Source organism: Thamnophis sirtalis, unplaced genomic scaffold (assembly GCF_051295495.1).
Source record: "Thamnophis sirtalis isolate CommonGarterSnake01/CBP01778 unplaced genomic scaffold, rThaSir2_p1.2 scaffold_1, whole genome shotgun sequence".
NCBI lineage: Eukaryota > Metazoa > Chordata > Lepidosauria > Squamata > Natricidae > Thamnophis > Thamnophis sirtalis.
The window spans coordinates 167,667,304-167,684,809 of record NW_028261381.1 but is presented as its reverse complement, the minus strand read 5'-3'; the positions used below and the strand labels follow the sequence as shown (position 1 = coordinate 167,684,809).

Here is a 17,506-nt window from a genome sequence, read left to right as displayed (position 1 = left end):
GAGTCAAAAGAAAATAGGACCCTGTCTTATTTTCGGGAAACACAGCAATATGTTATAGTGTCAGACAGACAGACAAACAAACAGATAGCTCGATTAGACAGATAAGACGCAACTGGACTATAGTTTTTCCTTGAGGAAGACATTTATTTCACTTCTCATCCCAGAAACTTCTTGGGTTCAGAACTGAAGCGTCTTCTTGGATGAGAAGCGAAATGTTTTCCTCAAGGAAAAAATATAGTCCGGTTGCCTTTTGGGGAAAAAAGCATATTTGAGATATTTGCTAAAGCAGTACTCCACTTTTCTGCTTCTTCAGGCATTCAAGGCAACTAGCAACAGTAGAGAATACATGACATTAAAATTAATACAGGGAATCCTTGACTTACAATAGTTCATTTAGTGACTGTTCAAAGTTACAATGGCACTGAAAAAGATGACCTATGACCCTTTTGCACCCTTACGGCTGTTGCAGCCATCCCCACGGTTACCTGATCAAAAATCTGATCCTTGGCAACTGACTCATATTTATGACGGTTGCAGTCTCCTGGGGTCATGTCATCCCCTTTTGCCACCTTCTGACAAGCAAAGTCGATGGGGAAGCCAGATTCACTTTACAACTGTTTTAGTCATTTAACTGCAGGGGTTCATTTAACAACTGTGGCAAGAAAGGTCGTAACATGGGGCAAAATTCACTTAACTGTTTTGCTGATCAACAGAAGTTTTGGGCTCAATTGTGGGCATAAGCCAAGAGCTACCTGTACATTAAAATCAATTCACAGAACACTAATGAGTAGTGATGTAAATGAGAGCCCCATAACAGTCAAAGTCCTACCTCTACTCATTAATTTCAGTAGCCGATGGTTTATTGAGGTTAATAAATGAATAATTACATTAAAGAAATATTCAAAGTGCTTCCTGTTTTTGTTGAAATTACAAGAGCCTTAGAAAATGAGCAGCTATTACTACTACTTGCATTGGAGATTAAATGGGGGGTTACGTCCTATGGGACAAAGGACTATCTCTATATCACCAGCTTTCTGCTTTAAAGTACTTTATATTCATTTCTTCATATAATGTAAAGTCATAAATTCATATTTTTTAATTATCTGAATGAAGCGTTTCAACTATTGTTGATTTTCTTCTGCTGTATTGAATGAATGAAATTAGATGCAGGGTTTAATGCCACTTGCTATATAAGTATAGAGACGTGGTGGCTCAGTGGCTAAGATGCTGAGCTTGTCGATCAGAAAGCTTGGCAGTTCGAATCCCTAGCGTCGCGTATCGGAGTGAGCTCCCGTTATTTGTCCCAGCTGCCAACCTAGCAGTTCGAAAGCATGTAAAAAATGCAAGTAGAAAAATAGGCACCACCTTTGGTGGGAAGGTAACAACGTTCCGTGCGCCTTTGGCGTTTAGTCATGCCAGCCACATGACCACAGAGACATCTTCGGACAACGCTGGCTCTTTAGCTTTTAAATGGAGATGAGCACCACCTCCTAACATCGGGAACAACTAGCACATATGTGCAAGGGGAACCTTTACCTTTATATAAGTATCTCTGAACAAGCTAAAGTAATTAAAGTGGATGTTGGAGTAAGAAAATGATTCTAAAAACAATAGCAGTAATTAACACATTTTTCTCATGAACTTTCATGGAAAGCTTAGTTTAGATTATATTGGGTTGCAGTGTGTGTGTGGATAAAGTCTTATTTCGCAGTAAGACCCACTGACTGAGTGAGGCCGATTTTCATGGAATAAAAAGGTATATGTTTTCATTTCTAAAGTGAATTAAACTGCTTTGTTAAAACAAATTCCAAACGTACTGTGACACATGTATCTGAAAATGTGCTCTGCAATTATTTTTGGACCAAGTGATAATATATCTGGTCCTTGTGTTGCCTGCAAAATAGCTTGCAAAATAACAGCTTTAAAACGAGCAAAACCAAAAAAACATTACAGACCTTTTACAGCAAAAGATATTTTTTGTAGAACTGTGTGTCCCTTCAACAGTTTTCAGTGGGTATCATTGAGATAGGGGTCCCATATAAAGACTGCCAGGACATCACATCATACATTTTATAGACCAGTGATGGCTAACCTTTTTGTCCTCGTGTGCCCACACCAGTGGTGGGTTCCGGATTCTGGAACGGCCCCTGGCTGGCGGGAGGCAAATGCACATGTGCGGTGGAGGTGAGCTTGGGTGATGACGGCTCGTGTGCCCACAGAGAGGGCTTTGCGTGCCACCTGTGGTACGCATGCCATAGATTCGCCATCACGCTTACAGACTGAACTGGTTGTCAAAATCCTTCAGCAGAAGATGCAATGTCCGATCATATTTTTGCCAAAGAAAAGGCTTCCACATAGCGAAGGCCTTGATCTCTGGGGTACAAAAATAAGGATAACCACTAGATGGCAATCAGTGTTACGTTTTCTGTTTCTCTGCTGCCATCTTGTGGTGGTCACAGTTTATGTATCCCTAACATACTAGTAACTGAAGATGCCTGAATCTTTTTGAAACAAATTGCAGGTAGTCCTCGTTACAACTATGTTTGGTGACTGTTCAAAGTTACAGTGGCTCTGAAAAAGGGACACGACCATTTTTCTACACTTACGACCGTTGCCGCATCCCCTTGGTCACGTGATGAAATTTCAGATGCTTGGCAACTGGCATGTATTTATATGACAGTTGCAGAGTCCTAGGGTCATGTGATTTATCGTTTGCAACCTTCTGACAAGCAAAAGTCCATGGGGAAGCCAGATTCACTTTTAACAACTGTGGTGATTCACTTAACAACTGTGGCAAGAAAAGTTGCAAAATCGCAACTGTCTTGCTTAGCACAGAAATTTTAGGCTCAGGTGTAAATCAAGGACTACCTATACTAGCAACCAAACTGAAGAAAAACGCAAGCTAGCAATAATCCAGCAATTTAGCGTTCCACTCACTAAAGGGCACAAGGAAAGAGCCGGTTGAAGTTAACACCCAGGTGTCTATCAAGATTGTGAATCATCCAGGTCATGGTTGTCCCAAAGGTATTTTATTTTCTAAAAGGCAACTGGACTTTCTTGGGGTTTTTTCTTTGAAAACGTTTCACATCTCATTCACTTCTCCTCAAAACTGCAGGAGCTTCTTGGCTAAGAAGCAAAATGTTTTCCAAGAAAAAAAAAACCTGAAAGTCCAGATGCATTTTGGGAAAAAACATCTTTTGGGATTAGGACCCAGGGTTTTTTTTTTAATGACAAACCTATCCTTAGCCCAAAGCAGTAGCCTAAACCAGGTAAAAGGGACGCGGTCGCTCAGTGGCTAAGACTCTGAGCTTGTCGATCAGAAAGGTTGGCAGTTCGAATCCCTAGCACTGCATAATGGAGTGAGCTCCTATTACTTGCTCCAGCTTCTGCCAACCTAGCAGTTTGAAAGCATGTAAAAAATGCAAGTAGAAAAATAGGGGCCACCTTTGGTGGGAAGGTAACAGTGTTCCATGCGTCTTTGGCGTTTAGTCATGCCGGCCACATGGCCACGGAGACGTCTTCGGATAGCGCTGGCTCTTCGGCTTTGAAACGGAGATGAGCACTGCCCCCTAGAGTCAGGAACAACTAGCACATCTGTGCGAGGGGAACCTTTACCTTATCCTTAGTCCAAAGCAGTGCTCTAAACCAGGTAAATATTTTCATTATTGGCTTGCTTTGCAATTGCTACTTTTATTCCAGGAAGTCTTCACTTTCCACACAGTTGGTCTATCTCTGAACTATCCACCATGCAAATCTACCTAGGTGAAACACTACCTGCCTAAGGTCTTTTTTTTTTCCAGCAACATAGGTTGTGTGATCTTCAGCCGGTTGCAGATCAAGAAGCAGGATCTGTAGGAGATTCTGGGATCTTCCTGATCAGAATCCAGGGCCTGGGGTTCTGTACAAACAGGAATCAACTCCTCTTCCCTTCTATGTTGGGCTTGTATAATTAAAACAATCTTTTTAAAAACATGGAAAGGGGTGGGCTTGGGCCCAAGTTGCACCCCTGCAACAAAATACTGGGAGACAGAACAGGCAAGAAACTTTTAATATGGAAGGTCCGTGGTAAAAGTACTAGCTGAAGTCAAATGAAAAACAGGTCTTTAACTTCCTTAATCAGAAAGTCCTTGAAAACACCTCCAACTTTCTTCTACTGGCGTGTTTCACAAAGAAATCGCAACCTATCATTAAATCTGGATCGAGTCTTTCAAAACAAACAGGGAATAAAAATGATCTGTGTTCATTGCGGCTGTTTACGCCGTAAGAAATATTCCCTCAAAGTTATGAGTAATTTCCAAATTTTGTTTTCCCTGTTAAAGCTTCCTCCCTCATTCTGCCATTAGGAATCGTCCGACAGGTATGAAAACAGCTGTGTGTGAACAGCAGTTTTCTGAACACTTAGGCAGCAGATGTTCCATATTTGTCTGCCTTTAGTTCCAGGATCTGCAAGGCAGCTATTGCTCTCATGTCTTGCTTCTTGGCTCCCCAAAGACCTCAACTGGCCAATGCAAGGGATTGAAATCAGGTAGTCCTCGACCACAATGGAGCTCAGAATTTATGTTGCTAAGTGAGAAATTCTTGCCACAGTTATTAAGCAAATCTCTTCAGTTGGTAAGTGAAACTGGCTTCCCCCGTGACTTTGCTTGTCAGGAGGCTACAAAAGGAGATCAGATGACTCCAGGACTGTCATAAATATGAGTCAGTTGCGAAGCGCCTGAATTTTGATCACATGACCATGGGGATGCTGCAGTGGTTGTAAGTGTGAAAAACGGTCGTAAGTCACTTTTTTCCCCTGTTGTAACTTCAAACATGAACTTGTAAGTCGAGTAAGATAATTGTATCTGTATTACAGTATGACTAGGGGAGACATGATAGCAGTGTTCCAATATCTCAGGGGTTGCCACAAAGAAGAGGGAGTCAAGCTATTCTCCAAAGCACCTGAGGGTAGAATAAGAAGCCATGGGTGGAAACTAATCAAGGAGAGAAGCAACATAGAACTGAGGAGAAATTTCCTGACAATTAGAACAATTAATCAGCGGAACAGAAGTTCCCTCCAGAAGTTGTGAATGCCCCAACACTGGAAGTCTTTAAGAAGATGTTGGATAGCCATCTGTCTGAAACGGTATAGGGATTCCTGCCTAGCCAGGGGGTTGGACTAGAAGACCTCCAAGGTCCCTTCCAACTCTGCTATTGTATTGTATTAATTATATGCTTAACTTAGTCTTAGTGGGTTGATGTATTAGTGTAGTTCGGAAATAGTCATTGTTTTCCTGTAGCCGGGCTCTATAAAATCACAGAGAAGGCTGTCTCCGTCACAACCTGTTTGCAAGGCTTTCTGAGTCATCTGATTGTTTACTGTGGGGGATGTAAGATGTGGGTTTCGCTCTGGTAGAGAAGGAGTGGTCTTTTATCAGCCCTTGCGCAAGGAGGCCTCCTCGTGAAGCCTCCCTGTTCAGAAGCAGTCTCGAATATCGGCTGTCCCAGAACAAATGGCGGGCAGGGTGGGAGGAAGCCTTGTGATTTGTCATGCTTTAGTGTGTCTAGCTATGGTTGGAAATGATATACTGGCGAACCTGTGGCACACATGTTGAACTGGCACGCACAGCTATGTCACCTGGCGTGCGCGGCGGTGCCCGTTCCTCTTCTGGGTTTCTGGCACACATGCACACGCGGTGATCTGCTGGCCTTTTTCACGTGCGGCAGTCCCGGAAACCAGAAGAACTGGTCTTCCGGTTTCCCGGGGCACACATGCGTGTCAGCCAGCCGATCGTGGTGCACTCATGAGCACCAGAAACTGGAAGACCAGCTGGCCGATGTGCATGCGCACACCAGAAATCAGAAGTTCATTTTCCAGTGCCTGCATGCTCCCTGGGCAGCTCCTCTTCCATGTTGCAGTCCCGACAAACGCGCACATGCTCCAAATGCCGAAAAGGTTTACCACCACTGGTATACTGGGTGAAACAGACCAAGCTGTGTTAGTAGGCATGGGGACTTCTAAGGGCACTGGAAGATCCATTCAATTTCTCAAAATTTCCCAGCTGGCACACTTGCTGGGGAATTCTGTGAGTTGGATTCCACGTACTTGAAACAAAGCTTAAGATCGAGAAACACCGAGGAAGAAGGTTCAAAACTGGTTCACTGACATTGTTACTGAAGACCACATCTTGGTGGCTTTGTAAAGACACATCGGATGAGTTCCAGAGGATGATGAGCCCCATTACTTTTAGTACAACATTCAGATCTCTTCTTTCGGCATTTCTGCGGCTGATGCTCCCAAAATTCAACAACTTGCCGGATGTATGTTTACGTCCCTTTTTTTTTTTCTGTCGAATACCACAAATTTACTTAACATCTTGAAATGCCTAGACACATGCCCAAAAAACTAACTTTGCCTATCTGCAGAACCTCCACATTTCAAGGCAATGGTCCTGCACAATTTTTTTATAAAAGAAGGCATCCCCATGTTTTAAAACAAAAGAAGGAAAAAATGCAAGTGCAGTCCCAAAATGTTAGAAGGTCTGATCTTGTTTTCCAGTGTCCGTAACTTTGTCTCTTAACACATCATCCCTTGTAACTATTTTTCTTCCTTCAGCCAGAAAGTTGTAATCTTTGTTCCAAATGATCATTTCAGTAGAGTTCTGTAGCCTGGTCAGTTATCATTTTAAAAGTGACCCTTCATTGTTCGATGCTGCCTGCTAAATCTCCCAGTTCATCTTTTCTTTCTGCCTTGCTGTGCAACTCTTCAAGGCCTTGTCTTTGTAAATCCAGCCACTTTCGCACAATTACTTCTCCCCCCTCTCTCTCCCTTTCTCTCTTTCATCTCTCCCTCCCCCTCTCTTTTTTCTCTCTTTCCCTCTCTATCTCTTCCTCTCTCCCCACTCATTCTCTTTTTCCCTCCTCTCTCTTTCCTCCCCTCTCTTCCCTCCTCTCTCTTTCCCTCTCTCTCTCTCTTTCCCTTTATGTCTTCCTCTCCCCCTCCCCCCTCATTATATCTCTCTTTACCTCCTCTCTCTCTCTCTCCCCCCTCTCTTCCCTTCTCTCTCTCTCTCTCTCTCTCTCTCTCTCTTCCCTTCCCTCTCTCTCTCTTTCTCTCTCTCCTCTCTCTCTCTCTCTCTTTCCCTCTCTCTCTCTGGAGTCCTAAGGTCATTCCTGCAACTGCTCCGGAAGCGTAAGCCAGCTTAGAGGGGTAAGAGCCGGCCTCGTTTATTGGCTCCCTTAGAGGAGGAAGCTTCTTCCCGGAGTCTCTCCCTGACTTTTTTCGGAACGCCCACTGGAAACAGCTTCCAGTCTCTGATGTGACACTTGAACGCATAGATAACCTCCTTCCACGCTGGGCTATCCTCTTTTTTTTTTTCTTTCCACCATCACTTCTCCCCCTCAAGTGGGGAAGGGGCTCTGTTCTGAAAGCCACTCAGCGCTTGAGCCCTCTTCTTTTCTTGGCTGCTAAGCTTTTTGGAGGAGGTCGTCCGCGGCAAGCGGCTCTTTGCGTGAGAGAAGTTGACTCGGAGTTCTCCAGGCTTCCCTGCCGGGAAGAGGAGGAGGAGGAGGGGAAGCTACGAAGTGGGGCAGGGCCCTGAGCCTCCACTCAGCTGGTAATTTCCTCTTCTTCCTAAGCAGCAGAGTGTGGGTCAGACGAAGGCAGGGAGCTGGGGAAGCGAAACGTTGAGCCTTGTGGGAGACACACGTCTTTGTCATCCTGAATCCCTCGCGGGTCTTTTCTGAAGAAAGGGAATTAGGATTCCCGCCTCACTCTTTCGGAGCTTCGTATTCTGTTTGGGGCATTGTTTTCTCCACAGTGGTGTCTTTGCGTTTGGCTCTCTCTTTGCTCTTGGGTGGGAGGAAGGAGCGTGGTGGTTCAACTTTTGTTTCAAAATCTTTTCCGCTTTTTCTCCCTCCCTCTTTCTCTCTCTCTTTCTTTCTGTGCATGTGTAAGTCATATTGTAACGCCGTGTGTCTTAAGAGACCCTGATTTTTGGATTGAGCTGGGGAAATGAGACGTCGGGTATTAATAAAAAGTAAACAATTGTTTAGATTTTTTTTTTTTTTTGCCAATTCCTACGGAGCCGCTTCCTCCATTTCAATTGATTTGGCTTCTACTGGAATCTCTCGTGTGCTGCATGAGGCCGGTGGGGCAGAAAGCGAGTGAAAACCCTGCCCCACCCCAGGCTTCCGAGAGCGCAGCATGCATTTTGTTCCTGCTGAGGGTTTTTCAAGCTTGCCAACGGAACCTCGAAAAGCAGGTATCCTGTTAAAAACGAAAAGGAAATTTGACAGGCTATTATTGAATTCAGCAGCCCATGCTAACTTCTGTGATGCATCTTTAAAAATGGGCAAGGTGCATGATTTAATTAGGAAGTCCCCATCATTTTCAGATAAAAATTTATGTGGCATGGATCTCTATCTATCATCTATCTATCTATCATAATCTATCTATCTATCTATCTATCTATCTATCTATCTATCTATCTATCTATCTATCTATCTATCTCTATCTCTATCTCTCTCCAAGGTCTTTTATTTTTAGTATGTGTTGAAGAGAGTAATTAAGTCAACTGTCCTCAACCCTCTATATCAGTGTTTCTCAACCTTGGCAACTTGAAGATGTCTGGACTTCAACTCCCAGAATTCCCCAGCCAGCGAATGCTGGCTGGGGAATTCTGGGAGTTGAAGTCCAGACATCTTCAAGTTGCCAAGGTTGAGAAACACTGCTCTATATGAAGGGAGGGGGATTTCATAGAAAGTTTAATTCTAATTTTTGAATTGGTTTAACGACTCTTTTTTTTCTCATCCAAGGCAAACAAATTATAATGAAAGTTTAAAGTTAAAGCCCAGGAGTGTTGGGGTTGTTGGGAGGTTGTTGTTGTTGTTGTTGTTTTTTGAGCATTTTGGGGTTTGCTGAATTAAATAGACAAAGGAAAACGGAAGAGGAATGCGCATGTTACATTAAAAAAAAAAGGCAAGGAAAAAGGGTGTAGACTTTTTCATACGAAAGTTGTAATTTAAACAACGGATTGATTAGTCATAAGGTATACTTATACGCATTCCACCACTGAATATGCCATCCAGAGGTCTTGGGACCACAATTCCCAGAATCCTAAGCTGGAATGGAGCACATCCAGATGACCCCAAAATGGCGCCTTCTCTTTCCAGCCAGAATAGTAATGTTTGAACATTCTGGCAATATTGATATTTGCATATATGGATTCGACCAAAGTTAAAGAAGGTATTTTTAGAATTTTGAGGCCTTTTTCTTTCTCCCCCCCCCCCCCCAAGAATACCAGGGGTTAAATTTGGGATTTTGAACCTGCAGAGCTTCTGTTCTGCCTTTGAACCATAACATAGGAGGGAGACAGTCTGCCCCCGTGTGACATCAACCTAAAGAATTCTCTGTGATACATATTGAAAGGGATTATATAATGCAAATTAGGTTAGGTGATGTATTTCTGTACTCGGGAGAAATGGAATTTTTCTGTGATGGGAGAACCAGTGCTGGGACAAGTACATTTCAAATGTGTAGGAAAGTTTTGATTACCAAGAAGACCTTGTGAGTAGCTTCACCAGGTGGGCCATGCTTAATTCCCAGGTTGTCAACCCAGAGTGTCTATGACTGAAAGAACTGCTTGCTTTTGGCTACTTTTAGGGTGGGGTCAGGATGTAGTTTCAAACCCTGGGCTTCCTGGCTCAGCCTCTTACCTGCTTTTCAGGAGCTGCGTGTTTTGGATTTCCTTTAGGCATGGTACTAAGCTTCTGTTCGTATGTATGTATGTATGTATGTATGTATGTATGTATATTGCATTCCTGCTGAAAAATAAATAAAGGGAGACTAGTATAGATCTATTTCCAGCTATTTCACTCTCATCAGCTAGCCATACCCTTACTGAGATTTGAACCTGGGCTGTTTTTACATGTTAGGCAGTTGTATTTGCCGCAAGCTCTCCTCCCTTATCAGCTGAGCCAAGGAAATAAGTGTTAAGGGAAGCAGTATGCTCCCTCCCATATTTGGGCATACCAGGTACTTTGATATAACACTTATATATGTACACACACACACACACACACACACACCTATCTCCAATAGAACTACAAAAAAAACCTTATCTTTCCTTGACACATTTCAAGCTGAAAGAAAAGAGACTAGGGTAGTCCTCAACTTACAAACACAACTGAGCCCAAAATTTATGTTGCTAAATGAGACATCTATGAAGTGAGTTTTGCCCCATTTTATGATTTTTCTTGCCACCGTTGTTAAGTGAACAACAATATTTTTAAGCCCTTCCTCCCAATCCATGGATTGTCTACGTAAAATCCAATAGCTGAAAAAGCTATCTACTGAATTCATGGCTGAGATCCCAAAAGTAGACAGTTTTGACTCTTTAAAGGAACTAGTTTTCACTTCCCCCAAACAGAAGCCCTATGTGACCTCATTCAAGCCCTATTTCAAATTGCAGGAAGTTTTCTTTTTGTGATTTATGATGCTTAGTTAGGCAAGCCATGGCACCATCAAGCCTATTTACAAGTAGGTATGACTTACAACCAGTATTAAGGCCAGAATTTTACACTGCTAAGCAAGGCAGTTGTTAAATCAAGCCTGATTTAACAACTTTCTTTTTGCCATGGTTGTTAAACGAATCACATGGTTGTTAAGGAAATCTGGTTTTCCCTACTAACATTGTCACGGAAGGGGGAAGCTGGCTGGATAGGTGACAAATGGTGATTGCAGGATCCCAGGATGCTACAGCCATTGTAGCTACCATGTCAATTGCCAAGTGAAGTCACCAAATTTTAATCACGTGACCGTGGGGATTCTGCATCAGTCGTAAGAACAAGGACCAGTTGCCATACACATTTTCCAGTACTGTTGTAATTTCAAATGGGAGCTAAACCAATAGTTGTTAACTTAAAGACTAACTGTATTGCATTTCATCTGCCAGCAGTCGTCGGTGATTGTCTGACACGCTGTAACTGGAGTTGAACCTACTATGTTCTAAATGTATCATTTGTCCCTGAACTATGATTAGAAGAGAATCAGCTGTGAATTTTTGTTCAAATGAATCTTGCTCACAGATATGAGCCTTGGTGGCACAGTGGTTAGAGTGCAGTACTGCAGGCTACTTCTGCAGACTGCCTGCAGTTTGGCAGTTCGAATGTCACCAGGCTCAAGATTGACTCAGCCTTCCGTCCTCCTGAGGTGGGTCAAATGAGGGCCCAGATTGTTGGGGGAAATATTCTGACTCTGTAAACCGCTTAGAGAGGGCTGTCAAGCACTGCGAAGCGGTATATAAGTCTAAGTGTCATTGCTATCTTCTTTGTTTGGCTCACCAGATTTTGGGAATACAGAATCAAGCGAGGCCTGACCATACAGGTAGTCCTCAATTTACAAAGTTCGTTTAGTGACTGTTCAAAGCTACAATGGCACAGAAAAAGGGGGCTTATGTTTGTTTTTCACACTTATGACCGCTGCAGCACCCCATGGTCATGTGATCAAAATTCAGACACTTGGCAACTGACTCACATTTATGACAGTTGCACTGTCCCGGGGTCAAGTGATCCCCTTTCATAACCTTCTGACAAGCAAAATCAACGGGGAAGCCATAGCAATAGCAATAGCAGTTAGACTTATATACCGCTTCATAGGGCTTTCAGCCCTCTCTAAGCGGTTTACAGAGTCAGCATATCGCTCCCAACAACAATCCGGGTCCTCATTTTACCCACCTCGGAAGGATGGAAGGCTGAGTCAACCTTGAGCCGGTGAGATTTGAACAGCTGAACTGCAGAACTGCAGTCAGCTGAAGTAGCCTGCAGTGCTGCATTTAACCACTGAGCCACCTCGGCTCTAAGCCAGACTTTCAGGAGGTTGAAACTGGGCAGTAAAAGTGATAGTGTAGTGTAGTGAGTTAGTTTCAAATCAGGCAGCTTGTACTTATTATTTCTCCCTTTGCTCCATCACAATAGCCACTTACTTATGAAAGGGGACAAGGATATCCCAAATTCATGTAACTTCAACACCCTCTTTGTCTTCTTTTTAGGTTCCTTGACTTTCGATCAACCTGCCAAAAGAATTACACGGTTCTTCCTTCAGAACTCATGAACATCCGCAGCAGGTAGGTACACCTTCTATATATAGTATGTGTGTGTATGTGTGTGTGTGTAGCACCTGTTGGAACATATGCAGCTGTCGCATTAATGGCAGTTAAACTGGGATCTCCCACCTTCAAAGACAATCTAATTTTCATTGCCAGTTGTCGGGAGCAAACTAAAATGAAAAGGTATTTTTGTCACAATTTGCTTCGCGTCCTCACAAGAAATACTTGCCCCTCTGTAGCAGACAGCAAAATGCTGGCCTTTATCATGGCCCTGTCTGTTACTCAGGCTGCCCTTATGCTATATTAGCAGCTCACCTTGCAGCATTGAAAATTCATAGGAGGATAGTTCCTGCATTTCAAAGATGCCCCAGTACTGTGTTTGATTTTCCAGGTCCCATACGCCTTGCTTCTGTATAGCCCCCCTTTCCGTCATGATGAAATGCATTGCTAAGTGAAACCATGCTAAAACCTAAGTTGTTGATCGTGATTTGACCTATGCTAGAAATTAGTACTCTACTAGGGAGGCTAAACGGCAATTGACCCCACCTCCATCCCATCTGAATACTGGTTTTTAAAACACCTAATTTCTGTTAACTTTTAATATTTAATGCTTGTAATTCTACTTTTATGATGTAAGCTGGCTGCCCACAGTCACCTAACAGGGAGGTGTGGGCAGCATATAAATGTAATTAATAAGTACATTTAATAAATAAAATACCGTATTTTTCAGAGTATAAGATGCACTTTTTCCCCCCCAAAAAAGAGGGTGAAAATCTGGGTGCGTCTTATACACTGAATACAGCATCTTTGGCCTCCTGAAACCCCGCCTCGCGCATCCCGTTTTTCTCAAAAATGGATGCGCAGAGGGTTTGGGAGGGTTAGGGTTGCCAGTGTTTTGTTGGTATAACTAGGAGACCAGTGCAATCTAGCCTAAATCAACTGGTGGATGTGGCAGTGGCGTGTCCCTTCAGGAGTGCGGCATTGTTCTAACTGCTTATACAATACAAAACAATAGCAGAGTTGGAAGGGACCTTGGAGGTCTTCTAGTCCAACCCCCTGCCTAGGCAGGAACCTTATACCATTTTAGACAAACGGCTGTCCAACATCTTCTTAGGTGTTCTGGCTTTGTTCTGTGGACTTCACTGCTAATCTTGGCTCATAGGGAGATGGTCTGCAGAGCAGCATGTCAGTCACCAGTCTTAGCAGTTAGACTTATATACCGCTTATATACAGCCCTCTCTAAGCGGTTTACAGAGTCAGCATATTGCCCCCAACAATCCGGGTCCTCATTTTACCCACCTCGGAAGGATGGAAGGCTGAGTCAACCTTGAGCCGGTGAGATTTGAACAGCCGAACTGCAGAACTGTAGTCAGCTGAAGTAGCCTGTAATGCTGCATTTAACCACTGCGCCACCTCGGCTCTATGCACTGCGCCACCTTGGCTCTATGCAGTCTTGACCCTCTCTGGTGGTTGGATCATAATAGCTGGACTAAAACCAGGTGAATCAATTAGATTAGAGCAGGACTAAACAGAAGGATGCACTGTATCATTGGCTGAGCTGGAAAAAAATTCAAATTTTAGCATATAGTTATGGCCAATCCTCTTCTTCCTCTCTGGAAAGCATAACATTATAATTGCTCTGGGGATGCAGTTGAAAGTCAGGAATAGCCAAGAACCAGAGGAGGTCTTTAAGCTGCCATAGAGTACAGGTAGTCCTTGACTTATGACCACAAGGAAGCCCCAAATTTCTGTTGCTAAGTCTTGAGACCGTTGTTTGGTGAATTTTGTCCCGTTTTACGATCTTTCATGCCACACTTCTTAAGTGAATCCCTACGGTTGTTAAGTGAATCACTGTAATTGTTAAGATAGTAACACGGTTGTCCAGGGAATATGGCTTCCCCATTGACTTTGCTTATCAGAAGGCTGTACAAGGGAGTCACGTGATCCCAGGTCACTGCAACCATCATGAATGTGAGGCAGTTGCCAACTGGCTGAATTTTGATCACGTAACCATGTAGATGCTACAACAGTCATAAGTGTGAAAAACAGTCATAAGTCAATATTTTCGGTGCTGTTATAACTTTAAACCGTCACTAAATGAGTGGTAGCCTTGTTTAGATGGCTTTCATTGGGAGCAGACCATTCTTCCCGCCCTAAAGCATTTTATATAGTATGGAGTTCCTAAAATTAGCTACAAATTAGATTGATTATAGAGCAGGGGTCCCCAACCTGCGGCCCACGGCCCACTGCCAAGCCATGGCCTAATCGTCACCGGACCACAGGAGTGGCCAGCCAGTGCACATGTATCAGCGCACACCCCACTTATGCAAGCGTCGCCGCAGACACTTGCGGTCCCACTCATGCGAGCCTCGTGGGTGCTCACGTACATGCGCCAGTCCCTCCCACAAAATCATCCCCTCTCCCCCCCCCCGCCCCCCACTCCAGGATGTCAACCTAGGGCTGTGTTAATGCATGGGCCTGATGGGTACTTGCCCGCGTGGGTCCCACAAACATAGGGGGCCCATACTAATCTGGGTATGTTGACCCTTCAATGCACCTTGTATCATATAAATACAGCAACATATCATATTTTACTGCATGTTTTTTTTATTAATACTAACATGCAAATATATGTTTAGTCATTTTTAGTCCTGTGAGTAGTTGTCGGAAGGGCCCAAGATACACTGCTTTGCCTGGGGCCCATAATGCTGTAAAGTTGGCCCTGCGTCAACCAGGAAAGGTTGGAGGACTCTTGCTACAGAGAAACCGGTGCAAGAGAAGAGTTACTCCACTGACATTACCCCTTGGGGACTAAACAGAGCCTCCATGCTACCAAGCATTGTACACCACCGCTATAATTAGCTGCTGGAGAAGAGCAGAAGGAGAGAAAGCTGTTAATTTCATAGACTGCTTATGGGTTCCTTAGAAACCCCCTCTTTAGGAACCAGGCTGCTGGTCTAGAGCAACCCTGCGGCTCAGGAGCCACATGTGGCTCTTTCATCCCTCTGCTGCAGCTCCCTGTCATTCAAAATAGGTGTCACAACCGCCAATGTGCAACACCCTCTGGCATGCAATTTATTGTGTTTTTTGAGCCCCCCCCCCCCTCAAGTAGGCCAACCATGGTTAAATCCAAGAAAAATTTCAGAAGAAAACAGAATGTTTAATTCAACTACATATGCTAGTTTTGTGGCCACTCAGGAAATAGTCAGGCACCAGAAGGGTTTTGTGGCTCCCGGTGTTTTCTTTTCTGTGGGAAACGGGTCCAAATGGCTCTTTGAGTGTTTAAGGTTGCCGACCCCTGGTCTAGAGAATCTCCCTGAGCTAGGCTAAAGCAGTAACTGTAGTTCAAGTAGATCCCTCAAAAGCATAACCTGTCAATCAGATTGTTGGAGAAAGCTGTACAGGTAGTCTTCAACCTATGACCACAATGAAGCCCAGAATTTTTGGTGGGAGTCCTTATGTTTGCTCAGCGGGCTACCATGTGACCTGACTTGATTTTACTATGCTTTTTATAATGGTCGTTAAGCAATTTAAATGATCGCTAAGTACCGTTTGTTTCGAAGTATAAGACGCACCTTTTTCCCTCAAAAAAGAGGGTGAAAATCTGGGTGCGTCTTATACACTGAATAAAGCATTTTTTCCCTCCTGAAGCCCCGCCCCTTCACCAAAATGGCGGTCCATAGCCTTTAGGAGGCTTATGGAGTGCTCCTGGGGTCTGGGGAGGGCAGAAATGAGCCAAAAATGGGCCGTTTTTTGTTCAATTTTGCCCCCAGCCCCCAGGAGCACTCTATAAGCCTCCTAAAGGCTATGCATGCTCATTTTTTCCCCTCCCCACCCCCCAGGAGCACTCTACAAGCCTCCTAAAGGCTATTCATGCCCTTTTCTTTGACATTTTGGAGAGGTTTGCAGAGTGCAAAAACTTTTTAAAAAAATTTGCCTCTTCAAAATCTTGGTGCGTGTTATACTCCAAAAAATATGGTAAATGCCAGCATAACCAGTGGGCAGTTTTTGCCATTTTCTGCTGGGAAACCAGCAAAAAGAAATGACAAATTGTGGTCTTTTGACTGCAACCTGTCACAAATGCTAGCTCAAAATGCTACCATGTAGACAGCATATGAGGTGTGTTTACGGCAGTCATAACTTTGAGGATGGCTCATAAATAGCCCTTTTCAAGTTTGTCATAGCTCCAAACAGCGGTTAAGTGACTGGTTATGAAAGCGAGGACTACCTGTTCTGGGATTTGTTTACTGAAGCATGGTGTAGAACAGGAGTGCAGAATGAGATTCCTTGTTAGACTTTTAAGTCTTGATTACTTGAATTTCAGTAGCCCTTGTATTAGGAAAACAAGGGCTGATACTAGCAAGTTAATTTACACTGGAGTAGGTAGGACATAGGCATAGAAGAGGTCTGCCCATTATATTTTCAGGTGATTTCAACACTTTGCCCCATTTTTCTGTTTTGATGATGAAGCCGAAGGCACAGTTGCAGTGCTGTTGTGTCCATAATTACTGCATCTCTCAGTAGGATTGACTCATAATCACATGTGGGGAGAGATGGGGCTAGGAAGGTGCCCAGCTGTGGCTGAGAAGAAGAGGAAAATGTGAGGTATAAAAATATAGCTTCGTTTGGCAATACAGTGAGTCCTCGACTTACGAAGGACCCATTTGAGCCCAACATTTATACTGCTAAGTGAGAAATTTGTTAACGTGAGTTTTGCCCCATTTTATGACTTTTACCGCATTTGTTAAATTAGTGGCACAGTTGTTAAGTGAATCTTGCTTCCCCATTAACCATGCTTGTCAGAAGGTGGCAAAAAGGGATCACATGACCATGGGACACTGCAACCGTCATAAATATGAACCAGTTGTCAAGCATGAGCCGCGGTGGAGCAGTGGTTGGAGTGCCGTACTGCAAGCTACCTCTACTGATCACTGGCTGGCTGCAATTTGGCAATTCGAATCTCACCAGGCTCAAGGTTGACTCAGCCTTACATCCTTCTGAGGTTGGTAAAATGAGGACCCAGATTGTTGAGGGCAATAGGCTGGCTCTGTAAACTGCTTAGAGACGGCTGTAAAGCACTCGGAAGCAGTATATAAGTCTAAGTGCTATTGCTATCGCTATCTGAATGTAAATCACATGTCCATGGGAATTTTGCAACACTCATAAGTGTGAAAAATGGTCATAAGTCATTTTTTTCAATGCTTTGTAACTTTAAACGGTCGCTAAATGAAACAGTTGTAGGTCGAGGACTACCTGTAGTACATTAAAGGATTCTCTGAATGTCCTCACCCATCTCAAATTGAAAGTGAGCCAGCAGTGTGATGCAACTGCAGAAAAACCAAATACTGTTGGCATGCATCAATAAAAACATAAAAGAGTTCAAATCATGGAAATAATTGTTCCCGTTCTTCTCTGCCCTGGCC

General features: G+C 43.7%; 1 protein-coding gene across 1 annotated transcript in view; it reads left to right on the top strand.

Moving 5' to 3' along the window:
- The window catches only part of GATAD2A (GATA zinc finger domain containing 2A), a 127,115-nt gene that overhangs the window by 52,362 nt on the left and 57,247 nt on the right, over positions 1 to 17,506 (top strand). The window contains 1 exon segment of the mRNA XM_087703186.1: positions 12,027 to 12,101. The gene's annotated coding sequence lies outside the window, so the exon portion shown is untranslated.